The 16,096-nt window shown below is 34.8% G+C and overlaps 1 protein-coding gene across 2 annotated transcripts in view; it reads left to right on the top strand.

Moving 5' to 3' along the window:
* Nucleotides 1-16,096, top strand: part of LOC133535254 (RNA-binding protein 38-like) — a 54,195-nt gene that overhangs the window by 31,277 nt on the left and 6,822 nt on the right. Inside the window, exon 4 of one of the 2 annotated variants that reach the window (XM_061874912.1) lies at nt 1-486. This exon is cut by the window's left edge and continues 1,004 nt beyond it. The exons of the other annotated variant lie outside the window; for it this stretch is intronic. The gene's annotated coding sequence lies outside the window, so the exon portion shown is untranslated. Of the gene's footprint in view, nt 487-16,096 lie in introns of those variants that run through there. 2 annotated transcript variants of the gene reach the window in all.

Raw genomic sequence — 16,096 nt, 5'->3', positions numbered from 1 at the left:
GCAGATTTTGTGATTGGGGGGGTTTTTCATTTGCCAGACCCCGCGAGTGTCTTTTGTTTCTTCCAGATGGACGCAGAGCCCCATGTTGTATTCCTTGGTAGCTGACACTGTCTCAGACACCAGTGCTTTTGTTGTCCTCCTCCCCCATCTCACGCTCACCACTTGTCCAAGCACTGCTTTCAAGATATTCAGTCCTCAAGTACATTTACAATATTTATATTTAGGTATTTATAAAACATGTCTTTTTTTTTTTTTTAAATACTATGACTGTAGTTGTAGCACTGATGCCATTTAACCTGCAGAAGCACACCCGACGAGCGTTTTGTCGCCATGTCAGTGGGTTTGCGTGGCTGCGGCTACAGACGATGCGTATTTCTAGATCTTGATCTGACCTTGTCAGCAAATGTCTTTTATAGTCCCTTTTAAGGAAAGTCATACGACAACAGAAAAAAAAAAAATGAGAATAAAGACTTTGTACTTGGCAAATGACTCCAGGCTTTTATTTTGGTAAGTCGTGTGCTGCAATATGGGGTCACAGGGTTTGCTTGTGTGTGCTTGTTATCAAGTGTGTGTCATTAGGCCCTGTGTGTGTGTGTGTGTAGGGGGGGGGCTAGACTTATCAGGTCTCAACACTACCACCTGCCAGGGTGCTGTGTTTCCTTCACTGACAGTTACTGGCTGTCCCAAATCCCTTTGCAGCCCCTCACCCCCCAACCTTAGGCACTTACTTTATTCTCTTACTGCCCGACAAGCTCAGCTAGTCTTTGCATGTTCTTGCTGACATCAGCGTTTTTTTAAAAGATGTCACTTCAACCCAGCAGGCACCAGACGCAGAAACAACGTTGAGAAACTTGTTGAGTTAGGTCCTGACGTTGAGCAACTCAAACCTAACGTTGAAGCAACATGCTTTTTGACAACGTTTAATCAGTGTTTGTTTCTGACGTCGATTTGACCTTTAAAGTGTGGTCATTTTCCAACCAATATTCTACAACACAAATAAGTTTAATCATTGTTGATTTGACCATTAAATTGTGGACATCTTCCCACCATTATTCTACAACACAAATACAACGTTTAATCAATGTTGGGTTCTGATGTTGATTTGACAATCAAATGTTGGTCATTTTCCAACCAATATTCTAGAACACAAATACAACGTTGAAGCAAAATGCTTTTTGACAACGTTGATTTGACCATTAAATTGTGGTCATTTTCCAACCAATATTCTACAACACAAACACAACGTTAAAGTAACATGGTTTTCAATCAATCAATCAATCAATCAATCCATCAATGTTTATTAATATAGCCCTAAATCACAAGTGTCTCAAAGGGCTGCACAAACCACAACGACATCCTCGGTAAAGCCCACATAAGGGCAAGGAAAAACTCACACCCAATGGGACGTCGGTGGTAGTGACAATGAGGACTAAGAGAAACCTTGAAGGGGACCGCATATGTGGGTTACCCCCCCCTAAGGGGCTGAAAGAAATGGACGTCGAGTTGGCAATGGTTGATTTTGACAACGTTTAATCAATGTTGGGTTCTGACCAGAGGTGGGTAGAGTAGCCAGAAATTGTACTCAAGTAAGAGTACTGTTAGTTTACAGATTTATTACTCAAGTAAAAGTAAGTAGTCACCCAAATATTTACTTGAGTAAAAGTAAAAAGTATGTTGTGAAAAAACCACTCAAGTACTGAGTAACTGATGAGTAACCTGATTACGGCAACAAATGCACAAAAACATAAAAATAGCAATGAGCAAATTCAGAGCCAGGAATATCTCTTAAGCAACTAAAACAATAATATATATTAAATAATAGTACATTAAAATCAAATAAAAAAATGGCACATTGAGCCACAATAACTTAACAGCACCATAGCCTCAGTAGGCATTCATTGATTTGATTGACTGATTGATTGATTGATTGATTAAAACTTGTATTAGTAGATTGTACAGTACATATTCCGTACAATTGACCACTAAATGGTAACACCCCAATAAGTTTTTCATGGTTTATCAATTACTTAATCAATGACCAAGTCGAGGCGATCTACCTCATATATACATATATATACACACACATATCATTTATACACACACATATCATATATTCACACACATATCATACATATATATATATATATATATATATATATACATACATGCATTTATATATACAGTATATAATGTATATTTATTTATTTTGCCGTTTTTGTTGACATGTTAAAGGTGTTTTAATGAATATACATGCATGTTTAACACATAGATTCCTATCTTTCATGAAGACAAGAATATAAATTGGTGTATTACCTGATTCTGATGACTTGCATTGATTGGAATCAGACAGTATTGATGATAACGTCCATGTTTTCAAATGGAAGGAAAAAAAAGTTCCTCTTTTCTGTCTAATACCACATGAAAGTCGTTGTTTTTTTTCATCTTATCTGTCCAGCTTCCATATTTGTTTTCATACACTTTACAAGAAATACATTGGCGGCAAGCTCCGTAGCTTGCTAGCTTGTTTGCGCTGGCTTTCGGAGACTCTTATTTTGTTAGCGCAGGCGCGATGGAGCGGGCACTTTTATTGTGAAGACAGGAACTGTGCGATAAGTCTTTAGGCTTTTGACGGGAAGTACGGTTGAAATAAAAAGTGTCTTTTTTTCTTTACACTTTTGATTGATTGATTGAAACTTTTATTAGTAGATTGCACAGTACAGTACTTATTCCGTACAATTGACCACTAAATGGTAACACCCCAATAAGTTTTTCAACTTGTTTAAGTCGGGTCATGTGACCACCTGGCTCTGTTTGATTGGTCCAACGTCACCAGTGACTGCATGTGATTGGTGAAACGCAGGCATTCGTAGATTCTACTTCGAATCTCTGTCATAAACCAAGACAAACATTAATAGAGCGATGAAAAAAAAGTAGCGAGTAGCGAGCTGAATGTAGATAAATGGAACGGAGTAAAAGTAGCGTTTCTTCTCTATAAATATACTCAAGTAAAAGTAAAAGTATGTTGCATAAAAACTACTCGTAGAAGTACAATTTATCCCAAAAGTTACTCAAGTAAATGTAACGGAGTAAATGTAGCGCGTTACTTCCCATCTCTGGTTCTGACGTTGAAATTTTGGTCATTTTCCAACCAATATTCTATAACACAAATACAACATTTAATCAATGTTGGGTTCTGACGTTGAAATTTTGGTAATTTTACAACCAATATTCTATAACACAAATACAACGTTTAATCAATGTTGGGTTCTGACGTTGATTTGACCTTTAAGTTGTGGTCATTTTCCAACCAATATTCTACAACACAAATACAACGTTGAAGCAAAATGCTTTTTGATAACGTTTATTTAATGTTGGGTTCTAATGTTGATTTGACCATTAAATTATGGTCATTTTCCAACCAATATTCTAGAACACAAATACAACATTGAAGCATCATGCTTTTTGACAACATTGATTTGACCATTAAATTGTGGTCATTTTCCAACCAATATTCTAGAACACAAACACAATGTTAAAGTAACATGCTTTTCAATCAATCAATCAATCAATGTTTATTAATATATCCCTAAATCACAAGTGTCTCAAAGGGCTGCACAAACCACAACGACATCCTCGGTAGAGCCCACATAAGGGCAAGGAAAAACTCACACCCAATGGGACGTCGGTGGCAGTGACAATGAGGACTATGAGAAACCTTGAAGGGGACCGCATATGTGGGTTACCCCCCCTAAAGGGCCGAAAGTAATGGATGTCGAGTTGGCAATGGATGATTTTGACAACGTTTAATCAATGTTGGGTTCTGACGTTGAAATGTTGGTCATTTTCCAAACAATATTCTACAACACGTATACACAGTTGAAGCAACATGCTTTTTGATAACGTTTAATCAATGTCGGGTTCTGATGTTGATTTGGCCATTAAACTGTGGTCATTTTCCAACCATAATTCTACAACACAAATACAACGTTGAAGCAACATGCTTTTTGATAACGTTTCTTCAATGTTGGGTTCTAATGTTGATTTGATCATTAATTGTGGTCATTTTCCAACCAATATTCTACAACACAAATACAACGTTGAAGCAACATGCTTTCTGACAACGTTTAATCAATGTTGGGTTCTGATGTTCATTTGATCATTCCTTTTGGTCATTTTTCAACCAATGTTCTACAACACAAATACAACATTGAAGCATTTTGACAAAGTTTAATACATTTTGGGTTCTGATGTTGATTTGACCATTAAATTGTGGTCATTTTCCAACCAATATTCTACAACACAAACACAACGTTAAAGTAACATGCTTTTTGACAACGTTTAATCAATGTTGGGTTCCGACGTTGAAATTTTGGTCATTTTCCAACCAATATTCTATAACATAAAAACAACGTTAAAGTAACATTCTTTTTGACAACATTTAATCAATGTTAGGTTCTGGCGTTGAAATTTTGGTCATTTTCCAACCAATATTCTATAACACAAAAACAATGTTGAAGCAACATGCTTTCTGACGTTTAATCAATGTTGGGTTCTGATGTTGGGTTGACCATTAATTGTGGTCATTTTCCAACCAATATACTACAACACAAATACAACGTTGAAGCAACATGCTTTTTGATAACGTTTCTTCAATGTTGGGTTCTAATGTTGATTTGATCATTAATTGTGGTGGTTTTCCAACCAATATTCTACAACACAAATACAACGTTGAAGCAACATGCTTTCTGACAACGTTTAATCAATGTTGGGTTCTGATGTTCATTTGATCATTCATTTTGGTCATTTTCCAACCAATATTCTACAACACAAACACAACGTTAAAGCAACATGCTTTTTGACAACGTTTAATCAATGTTGGGTTCTGACGTTGAAATTTTGGTCATTTTCCAACCAATATTCCATAACACAAAAACAACGTTAAAGTAACATTCTTTTTGACAACATTTAATCAATGTTAGGTTCTGGCGTTGAAATTTTGGTCATTTTCCAACCAATATTCTATAACACAAAAACAACGTTAAAGTAACATTCTTTTTGACAACATTTAATCAATGTTAGGTTCTGGCGTTGAAATTTTGGTCATTTTCCAACCAATATTCTATAACACAAAAACAATGTTGAAGCAACATGCTTTCTGACGTTTAATCAATGTTGGGTTCTGATGTTGATTTGACCATTAAATTGTGGTCGTTTTCCAACCAATATTCTACATCACAAATACAACGTTGAAGCAACATGCTTTTTGACAAAGTTTAATACATTTTGGGTTCTGATGTTGATCTGATCATTAAATTGTGGTCATTTTCCAACCAATATTCTACAACACAAACACAACGTTAAAGTAACATGCTTTTTGAAAACGTTTAATCAATGTTGGGTTCTGACGTTGAAATTTTGGTCATTTTCCAACCAATATTCTATAACAGAAATACAACGTTGAAGCAACATACTTTTTGACAACGTTTAATCAATGTTAGGTTCTGGCGTTGAAATTTTGGTCATTTTCCAACCAATATTCTATAACACAAAAACAATGTTGAAGCAACATGCTTTCTGACGTTTAATCAATGTTGGGTTCTGATGTTGATTTGACCATTAAATTGTGGTCGTTTTCCAACCAATATTCTACAACACAAATACAACGTTGAAGCAACATGCTTTTTGACAAAGTTTAATACATTTTGGGTTCTGATGTTGATTTGATCATTCATTTTGATCACTTTCCAACCAATATTCTACAACACAAATACAACGTTTTATCAGTGTTGGGTTCTGACGTTGATATGACCATTAAATTGTGGTCATTTTCCAACCAATATTCTACAAAACAAATACAAAGTTGAAGTAACATGCTTCTTAATAACGATAAATTAATGTTGGGTTCTGGTGTGTATTTGACCATTAAACTGTGGTCATTTTTCAACCAATATTCTACAACATAAATACAACGTTGAAGCAACATGCTTTTTGACAACGTTTAATCAATGTTGGGAGCTGACATTGATTTGATCATTCATTTTGGTCATTTTTCAATCAATATTGTACAACACAAATACGTTTTATCAATGTCGGGTTCTGACGTTGATTTGACCTTTAAATTGTGGTCATTTTCCAACCAATATTCTACAACACAAACACAACGTTAAAGTAACATGCTTTTTGACAACGTTTAATCAATGTTGGGTTCTGACGTTGAAATTTTGGTCATTTTCCAACCAATATTCTATAACATAAAAACAACGTTAAAGTAACATTCTTTTTGACAACATTTAATCAATGTTAGGTTCTGGCGTTGAAATTTTGGTCATTTTCCAACCAATATTCTATAACACAAAAACAACGTTAAAGTAACATTCTTTTTGACAACATTAAACAATGTTAGGTTCTGGCGTTGAAATTTTGGTCATTTTCCAACCAATATTCTATAACACAAAAACAATGTTGAAGCAACAGGCTTTCTGACGTTTAATCAATGTTGGGTTCTGATGTTGATTTGACCATTAATTGTGGTCATTTTCCAACCAATATTCTACAACACAAATACAACGTTGAAGCAACATGCTTTCTGACAACGTTTAATCAATGTTGGGTTCTGATGTTCATTTGATCATTCATTTTGGTCATTTTCCAACCAATATTCTACAGCACAAACACAACGTTAAAGCAACATGCTTTTTGACAACGTTTAATCAATGTTGGGTTCTGACGTTGAAATTTTGGTCATTTTCCAACCAATATTCCATAACACAAAAACAACGTTAAAGTAACATTCTTTTTGACAACATTTAATCAATGTTAGGTTCTGGCGTTGAAATTTTGGTCATTTTCCAACCAATATTCTATAACACAAAAACAACGTTAAAGCAACATTCTTTTTGACAACATTTAATCAATGTTAGGTTCTGGCGTTGAAATTTTGGTCATTTTCCAACCAATATTCTATAACACAAAAACAATGTTGAAGCAACATGCTTTCTGACGTTTAATCAATGTTGGGTTCTGATGTTGATTTGACCATTAAATTGTGATTTTCCAACCAATATACTACAACACATATACAACGTTGAAGCAACATGCTTTTTGACAAAGTTTAATACATTTTAGGTTCTGATGTTGATCTGATCATTAAATTGTGGTCATTTTCCAACCAATATTCTACAACACAAACACAACGTTAAAGTAACATGCTTTTTGAAAACGTTTAATCAATGTTGAGTTCTGACGTTGAAATTTTGGTCATTTTCCAACCAATATTCTATAACAGAAATACAACGTTGAAGCAACATACTTTTTGACAACGTTTAATCAATGTTGGGTTCTGATGTTGATTTGATCATTCATTTTGATCACTTTCCAACCAATATTCTACAACACAAATACAACGTTTTATCAGTGTTGGGTTCTGACGTTGATATGACCATTAAATTGTGGTCATTTTCCAACCAATATTCTACAAAACAAATACAAAGTTGAAGCAACATGCTTCTTAATAACGATAAATTAATGTTGGGTTCTGGTGTTGATTTGACCATTAAACTGTGGTCATCTTGCCGATTGTATTGTACCATATGTCCCGGCAAGAAATCTGCGTTCAAAGGACTCCGGCTTATTAGTGATTCCCAAAGCCCAAAAAAAGTCTGCGGGCTATAGAGCATTTTCCGTTCGGGCTCCAGTACTCTGGAATACCCTCCCGGTAACAGTTCGCGATGCCACCTCAGTAGAAGCATTTAAGTCTCACCTTAAAACTCATTTGTATACTCTAGCCTTTAAATAGACTCCCTTTTTAGACCAGTTGATCTGCCGTTTCTTTTCTTTTTCTTCTATGTCCCACTCTCCCGTGTGGAGGGGGTCCGGTCCGATCCGGTGGCCATGTACTGCTCGCCTGTGTATCGGCTGGGGACATCTCTGCGCTGCTGGTCCGCCTACGCTTGGGATGGTTTCCTGCTGGCTCCGCTGTGAACGGGACTCTCGCTGCTGTGTCTTGGATCTTCTTTGGACTGGACTCTCGCGACTGTGTTGTATCCATTGTGGATTGAACTTTCACAGTATCATGTTAGACCCGCTCGACATCCATTGCTTTCCTCCTCTCTAAGGTTCTCATAGTCATCATTGTCACTGACGTCCCACTGGGTGTGAGTTTTCCTTGCCCTTATGTGGGCCTACCGAGGATGTCGTGGTGGTTTGTGCAGCCCTTTGAGACACTAGTGATTTAGGGCTATATAAGTAAACATTGATTGATTGATTGATTGATTTTTCAACCAATATTCTACAACATAAATACAACGTTGAAGCAACATGCTTTTTGACAACGTTTAATCAATGTTGGGAGCTGACATTGATTTGATCATTCATTTTGGTCATTTTTCAATCAATATTGTACAACACAAATACGTTTTATCAATGTCGGGTTCTGACGTTGATTTGACCTTTAAATTGTGGTCAATTTCTAACCATTATTCCGCAACACAAATACAATGTTGAAGCAACATGCTTTTTGACGAAGTTTAATAAATTTTGGGTTCTGATGTTGATTTGACCATTAAATTGTGGTCATTTTCCAACCAATATTCTACAACACAAACACAACGTTAAAGTAACATGCTTTTTGACAACGTTTAATCAATGTTGGGTTCTGACGTTGAAATTTTGGTCATTTTCCAACCAATCTTCTATAACACAAAAACAATGTTGAAGCAACATGCTTTTTGACGTTTAATCAATGTTGGGTTCTGATGTTTATTTGACCATTAAATTGTGATTTTCCAACCACTATTCTACAACACAAATACAAGGTTTAATCAATGTCGGGTTCTGATGTCGATTTGGCCATTAAACTGTGGTCATTTTCCAACCATAATTCTACAACACAAATACAACGTTGAAGCAACATGCTTTTTGATAACGTTTCTTCAATGTTGGGTTCTGATGTTGATTTGATCATTAATTGTGGTCATTTTCCAACCAATATTCTTCAACACAAATACAATATTGAAGCAACATCCTTTTAATTTTTGTCGAAGGAACTATCCTGAAGGAATCAATAAAGTACTACCTATCTAGCTATTTGTCCATCTTTTTGAAAACGTTTAATTAATGTTTGGTTCTGATGTTGATTTGATCATTTATGTTGGTCATTTTCCAACCTATATTCTACAACATAAATACAATGTTGTCAAACATGCTTTTTGATAACGTTTAATCAATGTTGGGTTCTGATGTTGATTTGATCATTAATTGTGGTCATTTTCCAACCAATATTCTACAACACAAATACGTTGAAACAACGTGCTTTTTGACAACGTTTAATTAATGTTGGGTTCTGACGTTGATTTGGCCATTAAACTGTGGTCATTTTCCAACCATAATTCTACAACACAAATACAACGTTGAAGCAACATGCTTTTTGATAACGTTTCTTCAATGTTGGGTTCTAATGTTGATTTGATCATTAATTGTGGTCATTTTCCAACCAATATTCTACAACACAAATACAACATTGAAGCAACATGCTTTCTGACAACGTTTAATCAATGTTGGGTTCTGATGTTGATTTGGCCATTAAACTGTGGTCATTTTCCAACCATAATTCTACAACACAAATACAACGTTGAAGCAACATGCTTTTTGATAACGTTTCTTCAATGTTGGGTTCTAATGTTGATTTGATCATTAATTGTGGTCATTTTCCAACCAATATTCTACAACACAAATACGTTGAAACAACGTGCTTTTTGACAACGTTTAATTAATGTTGGGTTCTGACGTTGATTTGGCCATTAAACTGTGGTCATTTTCCAACCATAATTCTACAACACAAATACAACGTTGAAGCAACATGCTTTCTGACAACGTTTAATCAATGTTGGGTTCTGATGTTCATTTGATCATTCCTTTTGGTCATTTTTCAACCAATATTCTACAACACAAATACAACATTGAAGCATTTTGACAAAGTTTAATAAATTTTGGGTTCTGATGTTGATTTGACCATTAAATTGTGGTCATTTTCCAACCAATATTCTACAACACAAACACAACGTTAAAGTAACATGCTTTTTGACAACGTTTAATCAATGTTGGGTTCTGACGTTGAAATTTTGGTCATTTTCCAACCAATATTCTATAACATAAAAACAACGTTAAAGCAACATTCTTTTTGACAACATTTAATCAATGTTAGGTTCTGGCGTTGAAATTTTGGTCATTTTCCAACCAATATTCTATAACACAAAAACAATGTTGAAGCAACATGCTTTCTGACGTTTAATCAATGTTGGGTTCTGATGTTGATTTGACCATTAAATTGTGGTCGTTTTCCAACCAATATTCTACAACACAAATACAACGTTGAAGCAACATGCTTTTTGATAACGTTTCTTCAATGTTGGGTTCTAATGTTGATTTGATCATTAATTGTGGTCGTTTTCCAACCAATATTCTACAACACAAATACAACGTTGAAGCAACATGCTTTCTGACAACGTTTAATCAATGTTGGGTTCTGATGTTCATTTGATCATTCATTTTGGTCATTTTTCAACCAATATTCTACAACACAAATACAACATTGAAGCAACATGCTTTTTGACAAAGTTTAATAAATTTTGGGTTCTGTTGTTGATTTGACCATTAAATTGTGGTCATTTTCCAACCAATATTCTACAGCACAAACACAACGTTAAAGTAACATGCTTTTTGACAACGTTTAATCAATGTTGGGTTCTGACGTTGAAATTTTGGTCATTTTCCAACCAATATTCTATAACACAAAAACAATGTTGAAGCAACATGCTTTCTGACGTTTAATCAATGTTGGGTTCTGATGTTCATTTGATCATTCATTTTGGTCATTTTCCAACCAATATTCTACAGCACAAATACAACGTTTTATCAGTGTTGGGTTCTGACGTGGATATGACCATTAAATTGTGGTCATTTTCCAACCAATATTCTACAAAACAAATACAAAGTTGAAGCAAAATGCTTCTTAATAACGATAAATTAATGTTGGGTTCTGATGTTGATATGACCATTAAACTGTGGTCATTTTTCAACCAATATTCTACAACACAAATACAACGTTGAAGCAACATGCTTTCTGACAACGTTTAATCAATGTTGGGTTCTGATGTTCATTTGATCATTCCTTTTGGTCATTTTTCAACCAATGTTCTACAACACAAATACAACATTGAAGCATTTTGACAAAGTTTAATAAATTTTGGGTTCTGATGTTGATTTGACCATTAAATTGTGGTCATTTTCCAACCAATATTCTACAACACAAACACAACGTTAAAGTAACATGCTTTTTGACAACGTTTAATCAATGTTGGGTTCTGACGTTGAAATTTTGGTCATTTTCCAACCAATATTCTATAACACAAAAACAACGTTAAAGTAACATTCTTTTTGACAACATTTAATCAATGTTAGGTTCTGGCGTTGAAATTTTGGTCATTTTCCAACCAATATTCTATAACACAAAAACAATGTTGAAGCATCATGCTTTCTGACGTTTAATCAATGTTGGGTTCTGATGTTGATTTGACCATTAATTGTGGTCATTTTCCAACCAATATACTACAACACATATACAACGTTGAAGCAACATGCTTTTTGACAAAGTTTAATACATTTTAGGTTCTGATGTTGATCTGATCATTAAATTGTGGTCATTTTCCAACCAATATTCTACAACACAAACACAACGTTAAAGTAACATGCTTTTTGAAAACGTTTAATCAATGTTGGGTTCTGACGTTGAAATTTTGGTCATTTTCCAACCAATATTCTATAACAGAAATACAACGTTGAAGCAACATACTTTTTGACAACGTTTTATCAGTGTTGGGTTCTGACGTTGATATGACCATTAAATTGTGGTCATTTTCCAACCAATATTCTACAAAACAAATACAAAGTTGAAGCAACATGCTTCTTAATAACGATAAATTAATGTTGGGTTCTGGTGTTGATTTGACCATTAAACTGTGGTCATTTTTCTACCAATATTCTACAACATAAATACAACGTTGAAGCAACATGCTTTTTGACAACGTTTAATCAATGTTGGGAGCTGACATTGATTTGATCATTCATTTTGGTCATTTTTCAATCAATATTGTACAACACAAATACGTTTTATCAATGTCGGGTTCTGACGTTGATTTGACCTTTAAATTGTGGTCAATTTCTAACCATTATTCCGCAACACAAATACAATGTTGAAGCAACATGCTTTTTGACGAAGTTTAATACATTTTGGGTTCTGATGTTGATTTGACCATTAAATTGTGGTCATTTTCCAACCAATATTCTACAACACAAACACAACGTTAAAGTAACATGCTTTTCGACAACGTTTAATCAATGTTGGGTTCTGACGTTGAAATTTTGGTCATTTTCCAACCAATATTCTATAACACAAAAACAACGTTAAAGTAACATTCTTTTTGACAACATTTAATCAATGTTAGGTTCTGGCGTTGAAATTTTGGTCATTTTCCAACCAATATTCTATAACACAAAAACAATGTTGAAGCAACATGCTTTCTGACGTTTAATCATTGTTGGGTTCTGATGTTGATTTGACCATTAATTGTGGTCATTTTCCAACCAATATACTACAACACAAACACAACGTTAAAGCAACATTCTTTTTGACAACGTTTAATCAATGTTGGGTTCTGACGTTGAAATGTTGGTCATTTTCCAACAAATATTCTATAACATAAAAACAACGTTAAAGCAACATTCTTTTTGACAACGTTTAATCAATGTTGGGTTCTGACGTTGAAATTGTGGTCATTTTCCAACCAATATTCTACAACACAAACACAACGTTAAAGTAACATGCTTTTTGACAACTTTTAATCAATGTTGGGTTCTGACGTTGAAATTGTGGTCATTTTCCAACCAATATTCTACAACACAAATACAACGTTGAAGCAACATGCTTTTTGATGAAGTTTAATAAATTTTGGGTTCTGATGTTGATTTGACCATTAAATTGTGGTCATTTTCCAACCAATATTCTACAACACAAACACAACGTTAAAGTAACATGCTTTTTGACAACGTTTAATCAATGTTGGGTTTTGACGTTGAAATTTTGGTCATTTTCCAACCAATATTCTATAACACAAAAACAATGTTGAAGCAACATGCTTTTTGACGTTTAATCAATGTTGGGTTCTGATGTTTATTTGACCATTAAATTGTGATTTTCCAACCACTATTTACAACACAAATACAAGGTTTAATCAATGTCGGGTTCTGACGTCGATTTGGCCATTAAACTGTGGTCATTTTCCAACCATAATTCTACAACACAAATACAACGTTGAAGCAACATGCTTTTTGAAAACGTTTCTTCAATGTTGGGTTCTGATGTTGATTTGATCATTAATTGTGGTCATTTTCCAACCATAATTCTACAACACAAACACAACGTTAAAGCAACATTCTTTTTGACAACATTTAATCAATGTTAGGTTCTGGCGTTGAAATTTTGGTCATTTTCCAACCAATATTCTATAACACAAAAAAAATGTTGAAGCAACATGCTTTCTGACGTTTAATCAATGTTGGGTTCTGATGTTGATTTGACCATTAATTGTAGTCATTTTCCAACCAATATTCTACAACACAAATACAACGTTGAAGCAACATGTTTTTTGATAACGTTTCTTCAATGTTGGGTTCTAATGTTGATTTGATCATTAATTGTGGTCGTTTTCCAACCAATATTCTACAACACAAATACAACGTTGAAGCAACATGCTTTTTGACAAAGTTTAATACATTTTGGGTTCTGATGTTGATTTGACCATTAAATTGTGGTCATTTTCCAACCAATATTCTACAACACAAACACAACGTTAAAGCAACATACTTTTTGACAACGTTTAATCAATGTTGGGTTCTGACGTTGAAATTTTGGTCATTTTCCAACCAATATTCTATAACACAAAAACAATGTTGAAGCAACAAGCTTTTTGACGTTTAATCAATGTTGGGTTCTGATGTTTATTTGACCATTAAATTGTGATTTTCCAACCACTATTTACAACACAAATACAAGGTTTAATCAATGTCGGGTTCTGACGTCGATTTGGCCATTAAACTGTGGTCATTTTCCAACCAATATTCTACAACACAAATACAACGTTGAAGCAACATGCTTTTTGATAACGTTTCTTCAATGTTGGGTTCTGATGTTGATTTGATCATTAATTGTGGTCATTTTCCAACCAATATTCTATAACAGAAATACAACGTTGAAGCAACATGCTTTTTGACAATGTTTAATCAATGTTGGGTTCTGACGTTGATTTGATCATTCATTTTGGTCATTTTCTAACCAATTTTCTACAACACAAAAACATTTAAAGCGACATGTTTTCTGACGTTTATTCAATGTCAGGTGGTGACGATGATTTGACCTTTGAAATTTGGTCCATTGGTCCAACCAACAATGTGGAAATGTTTCAATTTACAAATACAACTACTGTTATTTGCTCACCCACACCCTCTCCTATGAGAACATCACTCCAGTCCTCCAGAAACTCCACTGGCTCCCCGGTCCTCACCGGATCCACTTTAAAATCCTCCTCCTCACCCACAAAGCCCTCCACAACCAGCCCCCTTCACGCAGCCTCTGCTCCTCCCATGCCAACCTCCTCTCCCAACCACTCAGAACCAAGCTCCGGACCTGGGGGGATAGAGCCTTCCCCATAACTGCTCACACCCTCTGGAACTCTTTCCCCAAACCCAACTGTGACTGCTCAGACTTTCCTACCTACATAAGCCTTCTCAAAACACACCTCTTCAGATCTGCTTTTAACCAGTGATTAGTGTTCTGTGTCCTGTAATGTCCCGTCTTGAAAATGTCCAGTGTTTTTATTTTACAATGTACTGCTTTTATATTTCCTGTATTTTATATTATTATCACTTTGAACTGTTTTATATTTCAAGTTTTTTTTATCCTGTAAAGCGTCTTAGAGTACTGTGAAAAGCGCTAATGCGAATAAAATTTATTATTATTTATTAATATTATTTTGCAACGTTGTTTGGAAGTCAGTTTTAAAAGGACATTTACAGTGCAGGCCAAAAGTTTGGACACACCTTTTCCGGGACGTCACAGGTTGTAGTGCTCCTCACATCCTCACATTGTTCACAATCATGGCCACCAGCAGCTAGAGCGATTCAGACTGAGAAAGCGACAATTTCCCCATTAATTTGAGCGAGGATGAAAGATTCATGGATGGGGATAAAAATAAATGTATTTATTTATTTTAATTTTATTACTTATGGAGTATATTGTGAAGACATTGAGAAGAGAAAGTGAACAAAAGTTTGAGCAACTGTTACGTGAAAGAAAAGGGGTAGGATTAAATAAGCTCTGATTCTTCCTACTCCTTTTTGAACATGTTGAAAAGAGAAACTGGAAATTGTGATGTGTCATGTTGTATGCTTGCATGTTCGAAATAAACTCATACTCTACTCTACTCTACTCTACTCTAGGAGAATTCCGGAAAATCCCTCATCTGCTTATTGTGTTACTAATGTTTTTGTTGAGATCCACTTTTTGGATCCTCCACATATTATTGTTTATTGTTCCATTTTTATTTTCACTCTCCATCTGATCCTATTATTTCCTGTTTAAGTCGGTCACCATGGTTACTCATCAGTTCACCTGCTGCTCACGCCCCGCACACCTGCTACAGATAATCACCGTCACTTTATAAGCCGTCCTTTTTGTTTGTTCAGCCTGGGTTCATGATTTGCTTTCACGCAACAAGTTACGCCTGCACTCTGTCATCGTATGTATATTCTCGCTAGCTTTTCACGCTCAGCCATTTGTTTATTCCAGCTCTCATGCTGTATGTTTTGTTTTTCTCTTTAATGTGTCTATGTGCCAGTTTAGTTCTCATTTTTGTATATCCTAGCTTTTATGCTAGCGTCCTTTGTTTGTTTTATTCTACTAGCTCTAGCATTTTTGTTATATAGCTCTTTTTGTTATGTAAATAAATTGTAAATATCTTACCTTTGCTGTGTTCGCTTGACGCAT

Source organism: Nerophis ophidion, linkage group LG16, assembly GCF_033978795.1.
Source record: "Nerophis ophidion isolate RoL-2023_Sa linkage group LG16, RoL_Noph_v1.0, whole genome shotgun sequence".
Taxonomy (NCBI): Eukaryota; Metazoa; Chordata; class Actinopteri; order Syngnathiformes; family Syngnathidae; genus Nerophis; species Nerophis ophidion.
Note: the sequence above shows the minus strand (reverse complement) of the source record. Positions and strands in the feature narration are given on the sequence as shown.